Below are 19,705 nucleotides of genomic sequence, written 5' to 3' on the forward strand. Positions count from 1 at the left end.
GGAGAATGGAAGGTATTAAAATAAACCTTCCTCCAAAAATTGTTCTTAAGGATAGTAGACAATACTTTGACAACATCAGTGTTTTGGGGGAGAGAAAAGCCCAGAAGACTACTCCAGAGAAGAGCAACATCAGGTATCATGTGACAGTAAATATACTCAAAGAACTGAAAGAAATTCAAATAGGACCAGACTGCTCATCACAATTGTTAGGGGAACTGGCAAGAGGTGAGACTGAAGAGATAAATAAGGCCCAGCATGACACCAGGAATGTGCGGGTGGTTCAAACTCAGAATGTATGTTGATGAAATACACAGTATTAACAGAATGAAAAAGTAAACCCAGTATCTTCATATCAATAGATGCAGAAAAAGATATTAGATAAACATTCATTCAGGAAAATTTTTTAGCAAACTGAGATTAGAAGGACAGTTTATAATGGGTATCTCCCCCTAAAATGAAAAGAAACGTATGTTATATTAAAACATAAGAAGCAATCCCAGCACTTTGGGAGGCCAAGGCAGGCTGATCACCAGGTCAGGAGTTTGAGACCAGCCTGGCCAACATGGTGAAACCCCGTCTCTACTAAAAATACAAAAATTAGCTGGTTGTGGTGGCACGTGGCTGTAATCCCAGCTACTGGGGAAGCTGAGATTGGAGAATTGCTTGAACCTGGGAGGCAGAGGTTGCAGTGAGCCAAGATCCTACCAGCCATTGCACTACAGCCTGGGCAAGACTACGTCTCTGGGAGGGGGAGGGGAGGAGGGAAGGGGAACGTAAGAAGCATGTCACTTAAAGTCAGAAAATGTGCTTCTATCACCATTTTTCTTTTACATTATAATGGCAGTCGTAGACAAGAAATAAAGAAAAAGAAGTAAGATACAAGAACTGGAAAAAGAGCAAGAGACTGTGTTTCCTTAGAAAATTTCCTTTCAAACTAATAAGCAAATGATTGAATTGTGAAGGGTTAATTCAACCTTTATGTCAACTGAATTGCTGATTAAAGCAAAAATTTTAACCCACCAAACACCCCAGTTGATAATATAACTTAAATGTTGCAATAGCTTTGTGTCAGCAAGTTACAGACTAAAGTAAATGTTCCGTTTGTCTTTCCTCAGTATCTTTTATTATCCAATCTGTCTTCAATTTCCTTGCCAGTTACATTTCAGTAGTTACCTGATGTGTGCATGCAAACTGTAAATGAGTGTGGGAGCATGTTCTATAAGTATCTTTTTTTTATTTTAGAGTGTGCCCGGAATCCAGTGATTAAAACTACGATGACCACAAGATTCTGTTATGATAGAGTCTTTTAGAAGTTGCACAGGACATTTTATAACAATATTCTTCCTCAAATGAAAACAAACAGAAATTCTATACAATGGTTTTGAATATTAACAAGTATCTTGAGTATATAAATACTGCAAAATACATTACCGTAGGCATTACTGGCTCTTTGGCCTCTAATTAGTTTTCTTCAGCTCGTTAGCGCTGTTTGCTGGCATCTGTTACAGTGAGGCCAAACTTCACAGAAAATATTGTAAATCTTAATGTCACATGCACTCCCTATTTTATATAAATCATGTTAGATTTATAAAAATTATATTACAGGAGAAAATTATATGACATCTATGGGCTTATGTATTTCAACCCCTTGCTACACTATTTAGAAAATCTATAATGTAAGAAAAACTTACGTAACTTCCCTAAGGCTTAGTTTATCAGTACAATGTGCGAGATAACACTGACTTCACGCAAACATGGTAAGGATTAAATGACCTAGGCACAGGTAAGTACACAGTGACTACTCTTTGAGGCTGTTAAATATTAGCCCTTTCTCTTTATTCTTTCCTTCTGTAATATCAACTAATAACTCATGCTGCAGCACAAAACTCTTGAACTATCCACTGACTTAAAGGGAACAAAGTGTAGTACTTTAAACTAAGGTCACCAATTAAAAAGGAAGCTACTAATATATAAATTTTATGAGGTTAGAGACCATGTCTTTTTTTGTTCATTATTGTGTCATGACGGTAGAGTTCGTTGCCTGTTATGCATCAGAAACTCAGTAGAGATTGATTTAGTGAATGAGTATACTACAAGGGATATTTAATATTATACAGTTCAACCACCCTGTACTTTTATTGAGATAAAGTTGATATAGCATAAAATTTACCATTTTAACCATTTAAAGTGTATGATTCAGTAGCTTTCGTAGACTCACAATATTACGCCACCGTTAACACTATCTAATCCCAGAACATTTTTGGCAGCAACCTCCCCACTAAAATACAGTTTGTGCCCACTAACCAGACATTTCCAGCTCTAATCACAAATCTATTTTCTGTTACAATGGCCACCTTATTTTTAAACGAGGGGAAGCCGAGGTTAGGGACATAGCATGACTTTGCAAGCCACACAGCCAGTAAAGATACCTCAGAGCTGGAGCATCAGCTCAAGTTCAATTCCCTCTCTGGAGCATCCTTACACATTACTCCATGTACAGATTATCTGCGTGTTCTTAATTAAGAAGCATAGCTCACCTTTCCCCTCTTTTTCAGGGATGTATAAGACAATAACATGTATCCTGACTCTCTGCGCTTGAGTGGATGACTGACTGGAAGGTTTTCCATCTTGCAAATGTGTTCCAAGAGAAGCTAACACTGGCAGAGCCCTTACTTTGTCCCGGCCACTGTTCTAAGTGCATTACAAACATTAGCTCATTTTGTCCTCACTACATCTATGAGATAGGGGCTAATATTCCATTTTTTTGCATAAGGAAACTGGCATACAAATACTTTAAGTGACTTGCCTTTGGTCACACAACTTGTAAATTAATAATTCAAGTATGTTAATGGGATTTCATTATTGAAAAAAGATAGATTAAAAGTAATGTAGATTCAGAGAATGTGGAAATCAACAGTTATTCAATGTTCTACACCATAGGATTTCTCTGAAAAATCACTAAAAGAATGATTCAACTGCTTTTAATGGATTAAGAGTCTTTGATTGATTAATTATGAATTCCTGAGATAAGACTATAAGATGTAATATTGCTTACACATATTTGAACAAAATGTTTTAAAAGTCAATTTTTGAGTTATAACTTAAACTCATCTTAAATGAACAGTTCAATGAGTTTGACAAATGGAGCCAGCACCATAGTGAAGGTCAAGAACGATTTCATCAACCCCTTCCCAGAAAATTTTCCCACCCCTCTTTAAGCAACCACTGATCTGCTCTCAATTACTATAGTTGAATTTTTTCCCCTAAAATTTTCTATGTGGAATCATATAGTACTGTTTGAGTTTGCCTTTGTTTGCTCAGCATAATACTTTTATTATTATTATTATTATTTTGAGACAGTCTCCCTCTGTTGCCCAGTCTGGAGTGCAGTGGCACAATCTCAGCTCACTGCAACCTCTGCCTCTTGAGTTCAAATGATCCTCATGCCTCAGCCTCCTGAGTAGCTGGGATTACAGGCGCACACCACCACACCCAGCTGATTTTTGTATTTTTTGTCGAGACAGGGTTTCACCGTATTGCCCAGGCTGATCTCAGACTCCTGGCCTTAAGTGAACTGCCTGCCTAGGCCTCCCAAAGTGGTGGGATTACAGGTTTCAGCCACTGTGCCCAGCCTGATAATTTTGAGATTCATCCACATTGCTGCATGTTATAGCAGCTGTCAGTTCCTATTTATTTATTGAGAGAGGGTCTTGCTCTGTCCCCCATACTGGTGTGCAGTGGTATGCTCACAGCTCACTGCAGCTGCTGGGCTCAATCAGTCCTCCCACCTCAGCCTCCCAAGTAGTTGGGATTACAGGGGTGTGCCACCATGCCTGGTTAATTTGTGTGTGTGTGTGTGTGTGTGTGTGTGTGTGTACTTTTTGTAGAGATAGGGTCTCACCATGTTGCCCAGGCTAGTCATGAACTCCTGGACTCAAGCAATCTGCCCACTTTGGCCTCTCAAAGTGTTGGGATTACAGGTGTGAGCTACCATGCCTGGCTGTCTGTTTTTTTTTTTATTGCTGAGTAATATTCCATTGTGTGGAAACACCGCAATGTGTTTAACTGTTTGCCTGTCAGTGAACATTTTTGTTTTGTTTTGTTTTTATGGAACACTTACTTTTAAAATCATTGACATAGATCCCTGTTAATAGCAGATTTTTAGATACTTATGGACTCTTTTGAAGAGTAGAAACCAAATACGTAAGGTAGTCAGCACTTCTCTTGCTCACGTGGCAACTGTGACACGGAAGAAAAACAAAACAGCCATGAAGCATCTTCTTCATGTCAGACATTTTGTTATCTTGGAATGAGTAGGAAGTCATCCTGAGAGCCACAGTCAAGAAGTATTTTGTGGAAAGGATGTGTGTACGTGTGTGTGTGTGTGTACATGCGTGCGTGCATGCTCGTGCGCTGTATTAACTACAGCAGAGAAGTAAAAGAAATCTTTACCTCTCTCTGGATGAATTCAGCAGGTTTTTGTGACAGAATATTAATCTAGCTTCAGTATATAGATTGATGGCAAGTGTTTTATTGAATGTAATTAATAAATATGAAGGATTAGATGTTGAGTCTGATATCTGTTGACCTTGTAATTCTACAGACCTTACAGGCAATAAAATATCCCTGTATGCTGTACTGAATCTGTGTCTTGTTTTCACAATTATCTTTGTTACCATTCTCACTCAGTTACCATTCCAGAGAGCTCCTCTTCCCTATTACAGCACTAATAAATTAGGGGTTCCATAAGTGCCTTTGTTCAGATTCATTTTCTTCTTTCAGTTAATGAACAGCCATCTGCAGCTGCTCCTCGATCTTAATCCATCTGCATGAAGATGCCATTGTTATATACAGCGTTCTATAAATATTGCTATGTTGGCAAGCTGACTGCAGATGGGGGGGATATTTTTATTATTATTATCCCTGATTAAGAGAGAGGCCAGATTGACAACACACGGGCTCTGAGGTCTCTTCTTTTCTGTAAATTGTCTGTTCACATAATTATATTTCTAGTAACAATATTACGGTATGCATTACAATCATTATTGTGGTTGTTTGTAACTTGCTGAGCACCACTTCTGTATGCTGCATTGTATAAGACAGCACGTAGGAAGACAGAGTTCAGATGTGAAAGTATTCAATATTCTTATTGTAGAAAGGAATCTTGTCAGCCTCACAGAACTGAGCTGTTAACGTGGATATGGTTTCTTCTGCCACATTTACATGCCATGGACTTTAACAAAGGAGTTGCACCATAGATGTGCCTCTTATACAGTGAGATTGGCCTGAAATTTCTAAGGTAAAGCAATGCATTAGAAAAGAAATATCTTCATTGAAATTCAGAATATGAATGCTTTTTAAGAAATGAGACAGCTTGAGAGATGACAAGTTCACAATTAGTAGAAAGAACTTTCATTACCAATGACTTGGGCTATTTCTACCCAATAAAGTGAAACAGAAAACTATGATCCAGTTTGTTTGGGGGAAAAATGCATTTATTGTGTGCCTAATATAGGCAAATCATCATGTTGTGTGCTTATTCACAGTTGTAGGTAAGACAGATACAGTTCTACCTGTGAAGACGGTGTGCTCTAGTGGACCTAAACAGACATTGAACAAGTAACCACAGTTGTTGCAAGAAAAGTGCAGGATGCTGGGGAGCATGGAATGGGGACACCCATGGGGAAAGACTTTCCAGCAGTTGGCCTGTAGTCGATTGGATGGTGGCCCCCAAAACATACGTCCACATCCTAATCCCTAGAGCCTATCAGTGTTACCTTATTTGAAAACAAGGATCTTTTCAGTGTAATTAAGTTGAAAACCTTGAGACAGAGAGATCACTAATAAATTATTGAATTATTGTCTACCTAGAGTCCCCAGGGAGAACATGGCCCTGCTGATGCTGTGATTTTCAACTTCTAGCCTCCAAAACACCGAGAATGTGTTTCTGTGGTTTTAATCCTCCCAGTTTGTGTGAATTTGTTACAGCAGCTCTGGGACACTAACACACAGCGTATGTTTTATTTCTCCTCCCATTACTTCTGAGGGGAAGAGTTAAGATAGATGACGCTTCTAGTTTTCTGATCTCTTTTACACATGATAACTAGACTTCCATACAATTAGACCAATGTTATTTGCTAGTAAGAGAGTCCTAATCTAAGGTATATCTTTAGAAGAATATCTCTGGTTTAGGATGGCTTATGGTCAACAAACAAACCTAAATTCTAGGGGTCTATGAATCACAGATTCCCAGAGAATGTACATATCTCTGAAGGTATACAATGGAGATATTTCATAACTTAAATATAAACCTCACATGTAGCCCATGCCTAATATTCTGGGCTCAAACATGTATATCAGATGCAGGAGGGAAGGAAGGCTCTGGGAGGAACATCAGATGTCTCTGACCTCTCTGATTTGTCTGTGGGTTGTGATTGTTTTCATTCTAGAAATTTAGTAAAACTTGATACAGGGTAAAATCTCTGATTTGCATGAGACTGATTTGACACTCCGAAACCTAACAAACTGAAGGCAGAAACACTGTAAGAATCTTCTCTGAAAATATTATGTGTAAACTAATATCTGAAGAAGGTATAGTTATTATAGGAACAATGCTATAGGAAGAATACTAAAGGAAGCCTATAGGAAGAATACTAAAATGACCCCTCCGAGATTTTCTTTTCATTTATTTATTTATTTACTTATATTTATATTTATATTTATTTTTTTCTAAAAGGGGTCTCACTCTGTCATCTGGGCTGGAGTGCAGTGGTGCAGTCACAGCTCACTGCAGCCTCTGTTTCCCAGGATCAAGCGATCCTCCCACCTCAAGTCTCCCAAGTAGCTGGTACTACAGACATACACCACCATACCGGGCTAATTTTTCTTTTGCATTTTTGGTAGGGACAGGGTTTCACCATGTTGCCCAGGTTGGTCTCAAACTCCTGAGCTTATGTAATCTTCCCACCTCGGCTTCCCAAAGTTCTGGGACTACAAGTGTGAACCACCACACCCAGACCTTCACAATTTTCTTGCCCCACTGCTGTATGCACCCTGAATAACACATTTCACCTGAGTGTGGGCAAGACCTGTGAATATGATAGGAAAACTCTTCCCTTGATTACATTATGTTTTATGGGAAAGGTGGTAAAATAGTCACTCCTGTAGTTATGCTACATTATGTAAGATTCTGTCAAAGCTGACTGAAGATTCTCCTACTGGCCTTGAAAAAAAAAATGCCCTACCGTGTTGTGAGAAGGTCTGTGAGAAGACCATGTGGCAAACACCCAAGGGTGGCTGCTAGCTACTGACAGCAATCCCTAACCAACAGCTAGCTAGAAAACAGGGACCTCAGTTATACAACTGAGAGGAGCTAGGTTGTGTCTCTGTGAGTTTGGAAGGAGATTCTTCTCTATTGTACAGATGAGAATGCAACTCTCCTGATAACTTGAGTGCAGTGTGATGAGACTCTGAAAAGAGGATCCAGTTAAGCCATGCCTAGAGTCCTAACCTGCAGAAACTGCAAGATAAGAAATGTGTGTTATTCAATGGTGATAAATTTGTGATAAGTTGTTAGCAATGAAAAACCAATACACTCTGAAAGAGTGTGAAGTTAGGTAGAGTAGTCAACTAGATGTTGCTGAGGGTGCAAGAACTCTAATGCAAAACAAGGCTTGACGTGGTTCAGGGAGGTAAAGAAGTCTTGTATGACTGGAGTACACTTACTGAAGAGGGGAGCATCTGCAATGAGATGAAGAGGGAGACACAGAAAGATGGTACAAGATTCATGTTCAGAATTTTAGATTTTGTCAGTGCAATGAGAAGTATTTGAAAGTTTTAAAGCGATGAAATGACATGATCAAACTTGAGATTTTTGCAAGATCACTGTATTAGTTTGCTATTGCTGCTGTAACAAATTACCACAAGTGGTGGTTTAAAGCAACGCCAATGTATCATCTCACATTTCTGTGTAGTAGGAGTCTGACATGGCTTGCAGTGGGCTAAAAGCAAAGTGATGGCAAGGCCGTGTTCTTTTGTGGAGATTCCAGGCAAGAAGTCAATGTTGCTTTTTTGAGCTTCAAAGACCACTGGAATTCCTTGACTCATGTCCCTCTTACTTCATCTTCAAAACCAATAATGTTTCATCTTTCTGACCATTCTTCTGCAGTCGCATTTAGCCTCTGACTACAGCCAGGAAACGTTGTTAAGTTTCAAGGACCCATGATTAGATTGAATCTACCCAGATAAGTCAGCATACTCTCCCATCTCAAGGTCCTTAATTTAACCACACCTGCAAAGTTCTTTTGGTATATAATGTAACATATTATTAAATTCCAGGGATTAAAATGTGGACTTCTTTGGGAGCCATTATTCTGCCCACCACAATCACACTGAATGCGTGCAGATAATGAAATAGAGAGAGGCAAGAGGTGATGAGGGAGACAGGGTAAGACTATTCCAGTAGTCCAAAAGAGACATTATGGGAGCTCAAATCAGAGTGGTGGCAATAGAAATGGACACAGCTGGTCAAATTTGTAATATATTTGGGTTGTATCGACAGTCTCTGATGTGAATACAGGAACAGAAACAGAAATCAGGATGACTCTCAGGATTTTGGCTTTAGGATTTGTGTAGATGGTAGCAACATTTGCTGAGTAAAGAAGTACTAGATATGCAGCTGGACCTGGGTAATACTGGAAAGGAAGGTGGTTTATGCTCCCTGATTTCTGTGCCAGATGGCTTCCTTTTGCTCTTTCAGATGGAATTTCCTTCTTTTACCACTCCACTCTACTCGAGGTGAATGACCTCGTCTTACATCAATAAGCCTCTTTGCCCTCATGCTTTAAGTTGGTTTCAGTGAATGGCTCAGAAGAAAAAGATCAAAGGAAGAGAGGAAAGTGAGACCTAGATATTTCTTCCATTGGGTCTCTTCCTGCAGGATTATCTTGGGTTAGGTTGGCTTCGTACCACTATCAGACAGCTCTGTTTACACAGCTCTCTCTCTTTCTCTTTCTCTCTCTCTCTCTCTCTGTGTGTGTGTGCGTGTGCGCGCGTGTGTGTGCGTTCTTGTAATAACTTCCTTTCCTTGCCTTTTAGACCCAGGAGTGCTAATAACTTCCTGCTGTTACCAGGCCTACAGCAATGTGTCAACCCTTGTTCTTTTTCTGCACCTTGTCTATAATTTTGCAGATAGATCCTTCATTAAAATTTCTTGTTTCCTGCCAGAAGCCTAAGTGATACATGTTCAGTTTTAAACATATTGTTTTCAAGGTGACTTTAAGGCATCTCAGACATACTGTTTTCAAGGTGACTTTAAGGCATCTCAGTGGAAATTTGGATGGGTAGGAACTCAGAAGCAAGATGTGAACTGGAGATATGAATATGGATGTTACCATCATAGTGATAATAATAGGAATGTTGGCAACTGATCAGATCATCTAGGAAGAATGCCCTTAGTTAAAAGAAGGAAAAAGCCTAGGATAAGAGCACAGAGCAATTTCAATAGTAAAAGGTCGGGGGAGATGGGGAAAAGCAAAGGAGATTGAGTAGAACTAGCCAGAAAAGTAAAAGAGAAACCAAGAGAAAAGGATGTCATAAAAAAAGAATAAAGAAGATTTAAAATGTGGAAACGGTCAACTATGTCAAGTGATGCTGAGGTATAAGTTCTAGAGGACACTGAAAAGTGACCATTGGATTGTACAATGCAGATTATATATTTCACAAGTATGTGCTAACAATTTACCCTGTGGAGTAATTTGCTAGGTGCCAATGATGTCTTAGATATAACTTAGTTCTCAAACTAATGAAATTTTTCATGCAGCTGGACAGTCAACTCATAAACATATCAGTTTAAATAAAGTAGTAAAATAAAGCAATAGTACAGAGTTCAATGAAAGAAAGAAAATAACATTATCTATCATTTGTTGGGGTATGTTTAGAAGTTGGACAGTCTGCTAAGAGTAATACATACATTACCTCATTCTAATTTTTCCAAAACTACTATGAGATATTTTGCTATTATTAGTTCCCTGATCAATTTTTCACATGGAAGGAAATTGATACTTGGAGACAATCAGTAATTTCCTAATACCTATGCCTAGTAAATAAAAGTAGGTCTGGTTGACACTAAAATCCAGGCTTTTAACATATATTTCAGGATACAAATTCATTAAAACAACAGTCAACAGTCTATCACCTCATTAAGAATATTTAAAATATAGATTTTAATTCTGTATAGCTCTCCAAAGCTTTTAAAATTATTTTTAGATTCACAGTGTATTAGGTCATTCTCCCATTGCTATAAAGAAATACCTGAGACTGGGTAATTTATAAGGAAAAGAAGTTTCATTGGCTCATGGTTCTGCAGGCCATACAGGAAGCATGATGACACCTGTCTCTGGGGAGTCCTCAGGGAGCTTTCACTCAAGGCAGAAGGCAAAGTGGGAGCAGGCACTTCACATGGTGAAAAAGGAGCAAGAAATAGAGAGGCTGGAGAAATAAATGACCAGATCTCACAAGAACTCACTCGCTATCATGAGGACAGTAGCAAGGGGGATGGTGTTAAGCCATTCATGAGAAATCTGCCCCCCTAATCCAATCACTTCGCTACAGGGCCCTATCTCCAATGCTGGGGATTACAACTCAGCATGAGATTTGGGCAGGGACACACAACAAAACTATGTCACACAGAAGTTTCAAAAGCACAGAGAGATCCCAAGTGCCTTTCACCCAATTCCCCCAATTGGTACATATTAATAGCTATAGTACAATATCAAAACCAGGAAATTTACATTGGGTACAATGTGTATGCATAATTTTATGACATCACATGCATATATTGTGCAACAATCATCATAATCAAGATACAGAACTTGTCCATCAGCACAGATTTCTTCATACTACACCTTTATAATAGCATTCACCCTCCACCCCACCCATCTCTGACTCCTAGCAACCACTAATCTGTTATCCATCTCCACACTTTTGTCACTTTTAAAATGTTATATAAATAGAATCATGCAGTATGAGGCCATTTCGTATTGACTCCTTTCATTGAGCGTTTCATTGAAACCCATTCAAGTCATTTCACGTATCAACAGTCCATTCCTTTTCATTGCTGAGTGGTATTTCGTTATCGAGGTAGTACAGTTTGTTTACTCACCTATTGAAGGACATTTTGGTTGCTTCCGGTTTGAAAGTGTTAAAAATAAAGCAGCCATGAACATTTGTGTACAGGTCTCTGTATGGACATTAGCTTTTTTTTCTCTAATGTAAGTGCTCAGAAGAGAAATTGCTTCATTGCATGATAAGTATATACTTACTTTTTAAAAGAAAATGCCAAAAAGTTTCCCAGAGTGGCTGTGTGCTCTTACATCTCCATCAACAATGTATGAGAGATGCAGTTTTCCAGTTTTTCAGCCTCTTCATCAGCATTTGGTATTCTACTTTTTTTTATTTTAGCTGTTCTAATAAGTATACAGTGATATCTCATAATGGACTTAATTTGCATTTCCTTAAGAGTTAGTCATGTCAAACATCTTTGCATGGCTTTGTTGCTGTGTCTTCTGTATATCTTTTGTGAAACATTTTCCTTCATGTCTTTTGTTCACATTCTAGTTCAATTGTTTTGTTTTTTTACAGTTGAATTTTTAGAGTTATTTACATATTCTAGATATGAGTCCTTTGTCAGATATGTGGTTTACAATTTTTCTTCAGTCCATAGTTGTCTTTTTATCTTCCTAACAAGGTATTTCACAGAGCGTAAGTTTTGAATTAATGTAATATATATATATATATAATTTGTATATATGCATACACACATATGATGTAATAAATATATATATACACACACACAATATAAAACTATAGAGACACTAGTTTAGGTCTTTTCCAATGACATTGTTGTCTGGATCAGAAATTCTGCTAGTGTTTATAAGTTATGTCTTGGCAGTAGCAGGTGAGATAGCAAATGTCATGGCTTATTTTATATCAGGTACATTAGAATAATGTGCAACCAAAATGCAGAGAAGTATGTGAGTAAACTGCTGCTAATTCATGTCAATTATACATTAAAATGGCCTATCCTTTATAGGACTTTTGAAACACTTTCATTCAGGGTAGTAACTGTTTCATAAGCAGTGTAAGAATGACTAAAAAGTCTGAGATTAAGAAAATTAGAAGGTGGTATTCAAAGAGATAGAAGTTATAAGCTATAGTTTAATGCACTTTCTTTAGGTATCAAAGTTTGTAAGAAATAGCTGTGCTACATTTCATCATTGATTAAACTAAATACATACATTGGAAAGCAAGATCTAAACTTTCAAGGACTGTGAGCATCCTTAAAAGGGTGAATTTATGAGGTAGCTAGATTTATTGTAGCAGTAAAGTGAAAATAAGGACCCTTGGTCTATTTTTTCCAATTGTCTGGATTTTATTTGTTTATTATTCTTGGTTAAGTCTCATTAGGAGTGTTAACATAAAACAAGAAGATGAGTACTTTTCCTTCTAAGTTGCAGATCCAGTGTTACTAATTTTAGATTTTACCTAATAGGTGGACTGTATATTACAACTATATATGACATTCCTTTATTTACTGCCTGGCTAAAGAAGCAGGTAATTTACCGGCAGCCCTGGCCCACACTTTCACGTGGCAACAACTGGCTAATGCTGGGTGGTTGGTATCTGCCTCTTCTCTGGGGCGTTCCCTCTCTGGCTCATTTCAGTTCCTATGCATATAAAATCTCTTAATCTCTATTAACTAAGGGTAAATAGTTTTCCTTGGCATGCATTTTTTTTTTAATAATCACAAAGACTAACTCCAGCAATAACAAAATACTCTCTGGTTCTAAAATCAGCTTGTCTCTACAAGACAACTTCAATATTTTATTTGAAATAGCTTCTTAATATAAATCTAGAAGATATGTTCAAATTTTTAATTTAGTGATTGCCTTCAGTAATATGTATTCAGAACTGTCTTCCCAGAAATTGTTTTTGTAAAGATGCTTGCTAGAACTGCAAAGAAGAGGCAATTTTGAAATTAATAAATTTGTGGCATAAAGGATATTCCACAAAGCAACTCAGCTTTTCTTCCTTCTTTATGAGCTGCCAACTTTGGGCAAAATAAACTTTTCTGGTGGTGACTGACTCACAGATCATTGAAGACCACCTTTTCCATGAGGAAGAGGTCAGCAATTAGATAAGGTGCTGGTGGATTAACCTTAACACCAGGGACTGTCCAGCTGGGGCTTAGAGTTCATTTTGTTCTTTCAATTAAGTTCCTAACAGATTCTTGAGGAAATAAGGGGAAAGGGCAAACTGGCTTGAAAATCAGCACACACTAGTGAGGGTAAGAATCACAGTAATGAAAATGTATTCCAGATATGTCTTTCTAAAATCCATAAAACAATGTGTCATAGAAAGGGCAGACTTAGAAACGACAAAACAATATCCTCTCAGTCCAATGATGGAATTATTTATTCTGGTGGGTGGCACTTCCAGGAATATATTTTATAAATTAAATACTTATAATAAAACATTAACCTAATTTATCCCAAGAATGTCTGTTGAATCTCTTTCTTTCTTTTGTGGTAGGGAGAGTGAAGCTAGTGGCAGTTTGCCATGGTTATGTGATATCCTGGCAAGAAAATGCCTCATGTTATATCACAAACATATGGTCTGGTAATGGTTTTATATTATATTTCTTGAGCGCTTTATTCCCATTTTTAGGAGACCTCTTTTAGACAAGAGCAGTATGTTTTCTTGTCGACCTATCACATCAACTGTTAATACGTCTCTACTTTTAGAGTTCACAATAGTTAAAAAGTTAAAAACGTAACCTTATGTTACTTGTGACCTAAATTTTGATTATGCAGTAAAGTTGATCGCTGGAGCTCATCTGTGTTGAAGTTACTGGTTCTCTGTTTTCCTTTCAACTAATGAATTCTCTCTTTCTTTTTGATGGTCCATGTTCCTCACATTACAACTGACTGAACTGGAATATGTACAAAATATGGCGACCAGGATGGTAAGATGACTCCGAACTTAAGGTTGCAAGCTAGTCTCCCATAAGCCAAATCTGGCCCACATATGTGTTTTATTTGGCTTACAGCGTGTTTAAACATTTTTCTGAATTAGTTGCCAACATTTAAAAGTTGGGAGATTTCAAATAGAAATCTTGATCTTCAGGTTATTTGAAAAAAGTCACTGGCAGCCCTGACCGCCACTTTTCAAATGGCAACAACTGGCAGGTGCTGAGTGGCATCTGCCTCTTTCCTGGGTTGCTCCCTCTCTGGCGCACTTCAATCCCATCCAACATGCACAACAAATTGGATTTGTGTACATTAGATGTCCTACCTCTGTAGACATCTGAGTTGGAGACTCTTCTCTTCAATGCTGTCATATGGGAACTTTGGAGAAAATTGATAATGTGTGATAATGAAAGACAAGTAGCTATGTTCAAATACCTGAAGAGTTTAACTGGAAGGTGTGAATAGATAAGTAAGGTACTGTGGCCTCGAAGGACAGAAAAAGTTGAAAAGAAGGCAGCTGTCTCCATGCAGCAAAATAACATCTTGAATGGTGGCCTGACCACAGAAGGAATGAGCTGCCCTAGAACAAAGAGAGACTCCCATCACTGGAAGTGTGCAAGCTGGAGGTGGGCATGGGGGACAGCATGGGCTGGTGAGCTGACCAGTGACCTCCAAGACCTCATCAGATCCAAGAATCTATACAATGAGTTTTTTAAACAAACTCATTATTTTGGGGGCTGTAAGTGGAGTTTCTACTAATTGAAAAGCAAATTTGAATTTTAAAATATTAAAAGAACATATAGGTCTTTCACTGGCATAGTTTTGGACTCACTGGGATAAGGTCTAGTGAATGTCAAGTTATCCTTCTGAATCACAGGCAGCCTCCTGATTAGATTTGTTTCAAAGTGTTACTCTCTAGTCATAGAGCATTTGATTTCCATTCTAACAACACATGGAAATCAGATGTACAGATTTCCTTCTGGGGAAAAACATTGATTATTTAAAAAACAGTGACATCAGCACAACTGTCAGGAAAAGGGAAAAAAGGCACAGTGGTACCGAAAATCACTCTGAAGTTTTTATTTGCTGAAGGGAGTAAAGAAAGAGTATATAATGTCCTTAAAGTCTTTACAAACCACTGAAAAATTACAATAATTGCCTTGTAAATAAGCAGTGATTGGGAAAGCCTAAGACTGGTGTAGGCAAATCTTTCCCCATTAAGGTTCTGCCTTTTTACATAGATTAGGGATTGGCAAACTGAAGGCCTGCAGGCCAAATTCATCCCATAATGGGTTTTTGCAAATAAAGCTTTATTGGAACATAGACACACACATTTGTTCACGTATTGTTTATGGCTAGTTTTGCATCGCAGTGGCAGAGTTGAGTCCAATAGTCCCTCTGTTATCCAAGAGGGAGGGAGATATGTTTCATGGCCCCCAGTGGATGCCTGAAACCATGGAGAGTTAGGAACCCTATGTATAGTATGTTTTTGCTTATACATAACTATGACAAAGTTTGAAATGAGACAGCAGAACTAGCGTAAATTTCTGTTTTTTTTCTTCACAATTTCACGGATAGAAGATTCATTCTCATTGTAGATCTTAGCAACCTCAGCATATAATATTTTTCTTTCCTTAAGTCAAGAACTTTCCACTTTTTCACTTAAAGGAAACCCATTCCTCTTCCTCTTTGGCATATCCAAATCACCAGCATCACTTCTTTTGCACTTTGGGGCCATAATTAAGTAAAATAAGAGTCACTTGAACACAAACACTGCAATACCAAGACACTCAATGTGATAACAGAGAGGATTACCAAAGGACTCACGGGTGGGGAGTGTAGACAGTGTGGATAGGCTGGACAAGGGGAAGATTCATGTCCTGGGTGGGATGGAACCAGATGGCAAGGGATTTCAGCACACTACACAGAATGACGTGCCTTTTGGAACTAAGGAATTATTTATATTCTGGAGTTTTCCATTTAATATTTTCCAACTGCAGTTGACAAATAACTGAAACTTCAGAAAGTGACATATGGATAAGGGGGGACTCTGTAGTTCCAACACAGACTTTGTGGTCCCCAAACCTGAAAGACTTATTTTCTGGCCCTTAACAAAAACAGTTCACTGATCCTTGACATAGACTAGCTAATTTATACTATTTTATATAACTGTTACTTGTCAGTAAAACAGAAAGTCAAGTGAGGTCTCCATCTTGATGCTTCTATAGAAGAAAATACTGTACTTTCCCATTTAAGGGGTAAATAAAAAGTATCTCTTTTTTTTTGTCTTCTGGCTTCTATGTCTTTATTTTCATCTTGTGCCTTCTGAGACACAAATTCAACACCTTTTCATTTTCACACAAAGAACGCATGCATGCAGAAGTATCAGGGAGTTATGTACACTTCACTAAAGTGTTTAGGGGAGGTGGAAAGTGGAAGAGCGGTGTCACCTTCCCCATAGTAAACAATTTTTAAATCCCTTTTAAAACTTCTTCCAGAATTCTTTTTTCTGAAAGCTGTTAAAAACTTAGCAACTGAAAGTTCCTTACCAATTTTGATTATCCCCAAGATAAGAGAGAGGAAGCAAAACAAGATGGTTATTTTCTTACCAAAATTGGCTTGGTTTTTATTTCTGTTTCTATTGGAGATGAGTAGAGAACTCTTGGCAGTTTAAAGTCTGTAATATCTGGTCAAAACATGAGGATCATTGGTCTGGAGGACAGATCTGGTTCATTAATATGCTATCTCCTAGTTTCCTTAATAATATATTTCACACAGATTCTAGAGAAGTAGCAATATCACTGGTGCTGCTGAGATTTTCAGTTATCCTAGAAACTACACTTTGGATGATGGAAGAAGAATATATTGTTGCTAAAAATAGTCTGTATATACTGTGTAATGAATGGCATTTGCTCAAAATTTGAATATATTGAGGACTTCTGTTGCTGCAGTATGTCAAAGTACGTATTGTGAAAAACCTTCCTGCTCCAACATTTGGAAATACTAGATACGGTGTAAACATCTCTTTAAATGCACAGATGAGCTCACAAGTGAAGGAAATCCACAAGGACCAAAAGCTAAGAGAGGAGCCCCAAAAGTTTTTCTTTCTTATCTTTCCTCTATGTAGCATGAAGCTTCTTGGATCGCTTCCAGGGAACGTCAACTTCTCTCTATTATACTGAGCCCTTTGACTAGGTTCCAGTCTTTACCATTACACTTCCATACAAGTTTTCCACAGAAAGAAAAGCTGCTCTTCTTTCCAAATACTTTGGAATCACTGCTTGGAATGGCATTAAGTGGATGGCAAGATGCCAATAACCTTAAACAGAAAGTGATTAAGTGTCTTATACCAGTCTGGCCTCTTGGCATTTGCCCAATACCATCCCAAGCAGTGGTTCCAAAGTATTTCTATAAACAAATGCACTGTTCACCCCAAGAAGAAATCTATTATATGATTTGTTTTGCCCGTTTCATCATCTGAGTTAGAAAAAGAGTCATGTGAATTGGTGGAGCTGAAATTGGTCTTCTGTGAGGCAATGTAGGTATCATGTGGTCCTTTCTTTCCCATGAATAGAGGACTCTCAGAGAAACAGCAATCGGGTGGAGGGGGGTGGTGAGGAGGACAGACCTGGTCAACACATACCCAATAATTCAAATGTCATCTCTTGCATTGTTCTAAAATCTTTTCTTATTTCTTCCAGGTACTCATTGAAAAGTGTCTCTGATGATGACTTCACAGGCCTGTGTGTACCAGTGAGTAGGAATCAGTCTGAATAGATTGTGAGGGACTGTGAAAAGAGACTGTGAGGATGCATCATTAATTAGAACACTGTCCATGTCAAGAAGGGCTTTTGTGGAGTCCAAACAAGGCATGAAAGATGCCTTGATGTACCAATGGGAAAATTGGGAAAATCAAGAGGCTGTGTGAAATAGCTAAAGTTTCTGAGACTGAGTTTAGTTCATTCTGATTCATCCTTCGCTCCTTATCAGAAGTTCAGATATCACTTCTTTAAAGAAGAGCTTCCTGACACCTGTAAAATCTCTGTCAGGTCCCCCTGTCATTCACTCTTATAACTCTTGAATTTGCTCCCTTTGTGCTGCTTGTGATGATTGTAATTGCCTAAGTAATTAATTGTGCAATTCATTGCTTAACACATACCTCCTCTCTGAAAGCACATTACACGAAAGCAAAGACCTTGTTGGTCTCATCCACTGCTTTATTTTCAGTGCCTAACACATGTCATGTCAGGTACGGAGTTGGTACGGTTAAGTGAAAGAGCTATAAAATTATTGCGGCAGTAAGGTTGTAGCAATTATAACATTCCATCTATTCATGATGCACCTTTTAGCAGTGCTTTTCAAATTTTTAAAAACTGCCATCCATCTAGAAACATATTATACATCCTGATTTGGTAGGCACACACATACACATTAAATCAAAACAAACAAACAACAACAAAATAAAATATTGCTCTAAACTAAACTGATTATCAGCACACACAGGTAGCTTATTCTTAAATTTTCTAATTAATTCTGTTTCTGTTTTTAAAAGTACTAGTCATGACCCTCTGAATTGATTTTATGACCTACTTAAGAATTGTAACCTCCAGTTTGAAAAACCCTGCCCTAGGGCATTTCATAATCATAACATGCAATTGGATATTGAATGTGTTTAAACTTTGCTTTCATTTGTCTGTCTCTATATATTTCGTAGAATTTAGATAAACTATAGACACAGTACAAATACTTGTTAAGGGCTCCAAAACTCCTTAAATTAACATTCAGTTGGCAAAGTCCCACTGTGGGTACTTACAAGCAGAGGACGCTGTAGGGCAGATGGCCCACTATGCCGAAGTTCACTGATCTCTAAAGTAATAATTTACTTGTAGATAGTATAATTTACCTGACATTCTGACTGTATATTTATAATTAGATTTGGATTTCATGCCCATTTTTACTTTGCATCAGACTAACATATGCTGTGCTACAGATGGAAGTCCCAGGTTATTTAGCATCAGGGACCCTGGGGTCTTGTGATTCCAAATTAGACTTGGGTGTAGATATAAGCTATTCAAATTAGGCTGTGCCCACATGCTCAGCAGTGCCAAAAGAAATCAGGTAACAAGTCTAGAATGTATTGAGATCTGCCTCGCCTTACTGGGAAAGTTTTCATTAGGCTTGGAGATTGAGATGTTCTGAGAGTAAACACTTAGCTCTAATTGCCATGCATGTGTTTCTTTGGTCACCAAGACAGCCTGAGGCGGGGAGGCATGCTGCCCCCGGGCTCAGTCATATTAATAGAGAGGGGATAAATTAGCGAACTGACCAGAATTTTTGTGGGCTCAATATCAGAAATATATTTTCACATGTGGGTGACTGAAGTTGTATTCTTCTATGGCTGATGCTCTATCAGTGGGAAGAAGGCTCTATGTTATTTTCTCTCTTGCTTTGGTGACATATTGTTATCTAATACCTGTATGCCTGGAAGTAATCCCAAACTTGAGCTTATTTGAAAGAACTTGTGCTTTCATAGCTCAAGACTGGCTTTAGAGACATTGGTGTGGGCCCACCATGAGGGGTGAGAGGATTCCTCTCCTCTACAGTATACTAGTTCCACACTCCTCTTTTTGACTATGTAATGTCTTAAATTTGTAAGAGTAAAATTTGTATGGAAAACC

The sequence above is a fragment of the Chlorocebus sabaeus genome, chromosome 9 (genome assembly GCF_047675955.1).
Source record: "Chlorocebus sabaeus isolate Y175 chromosome 9, mChlSab1.0.hap1, whole genome shotgun sequence".
Taxonomy (NCBI): domain Eukaryota; kingdom Metazoa; phylum Chordata; class Mammalia; order Primates; family Cercopithecidae; genus Chlorocebus; species Chlorocebus sabaeus.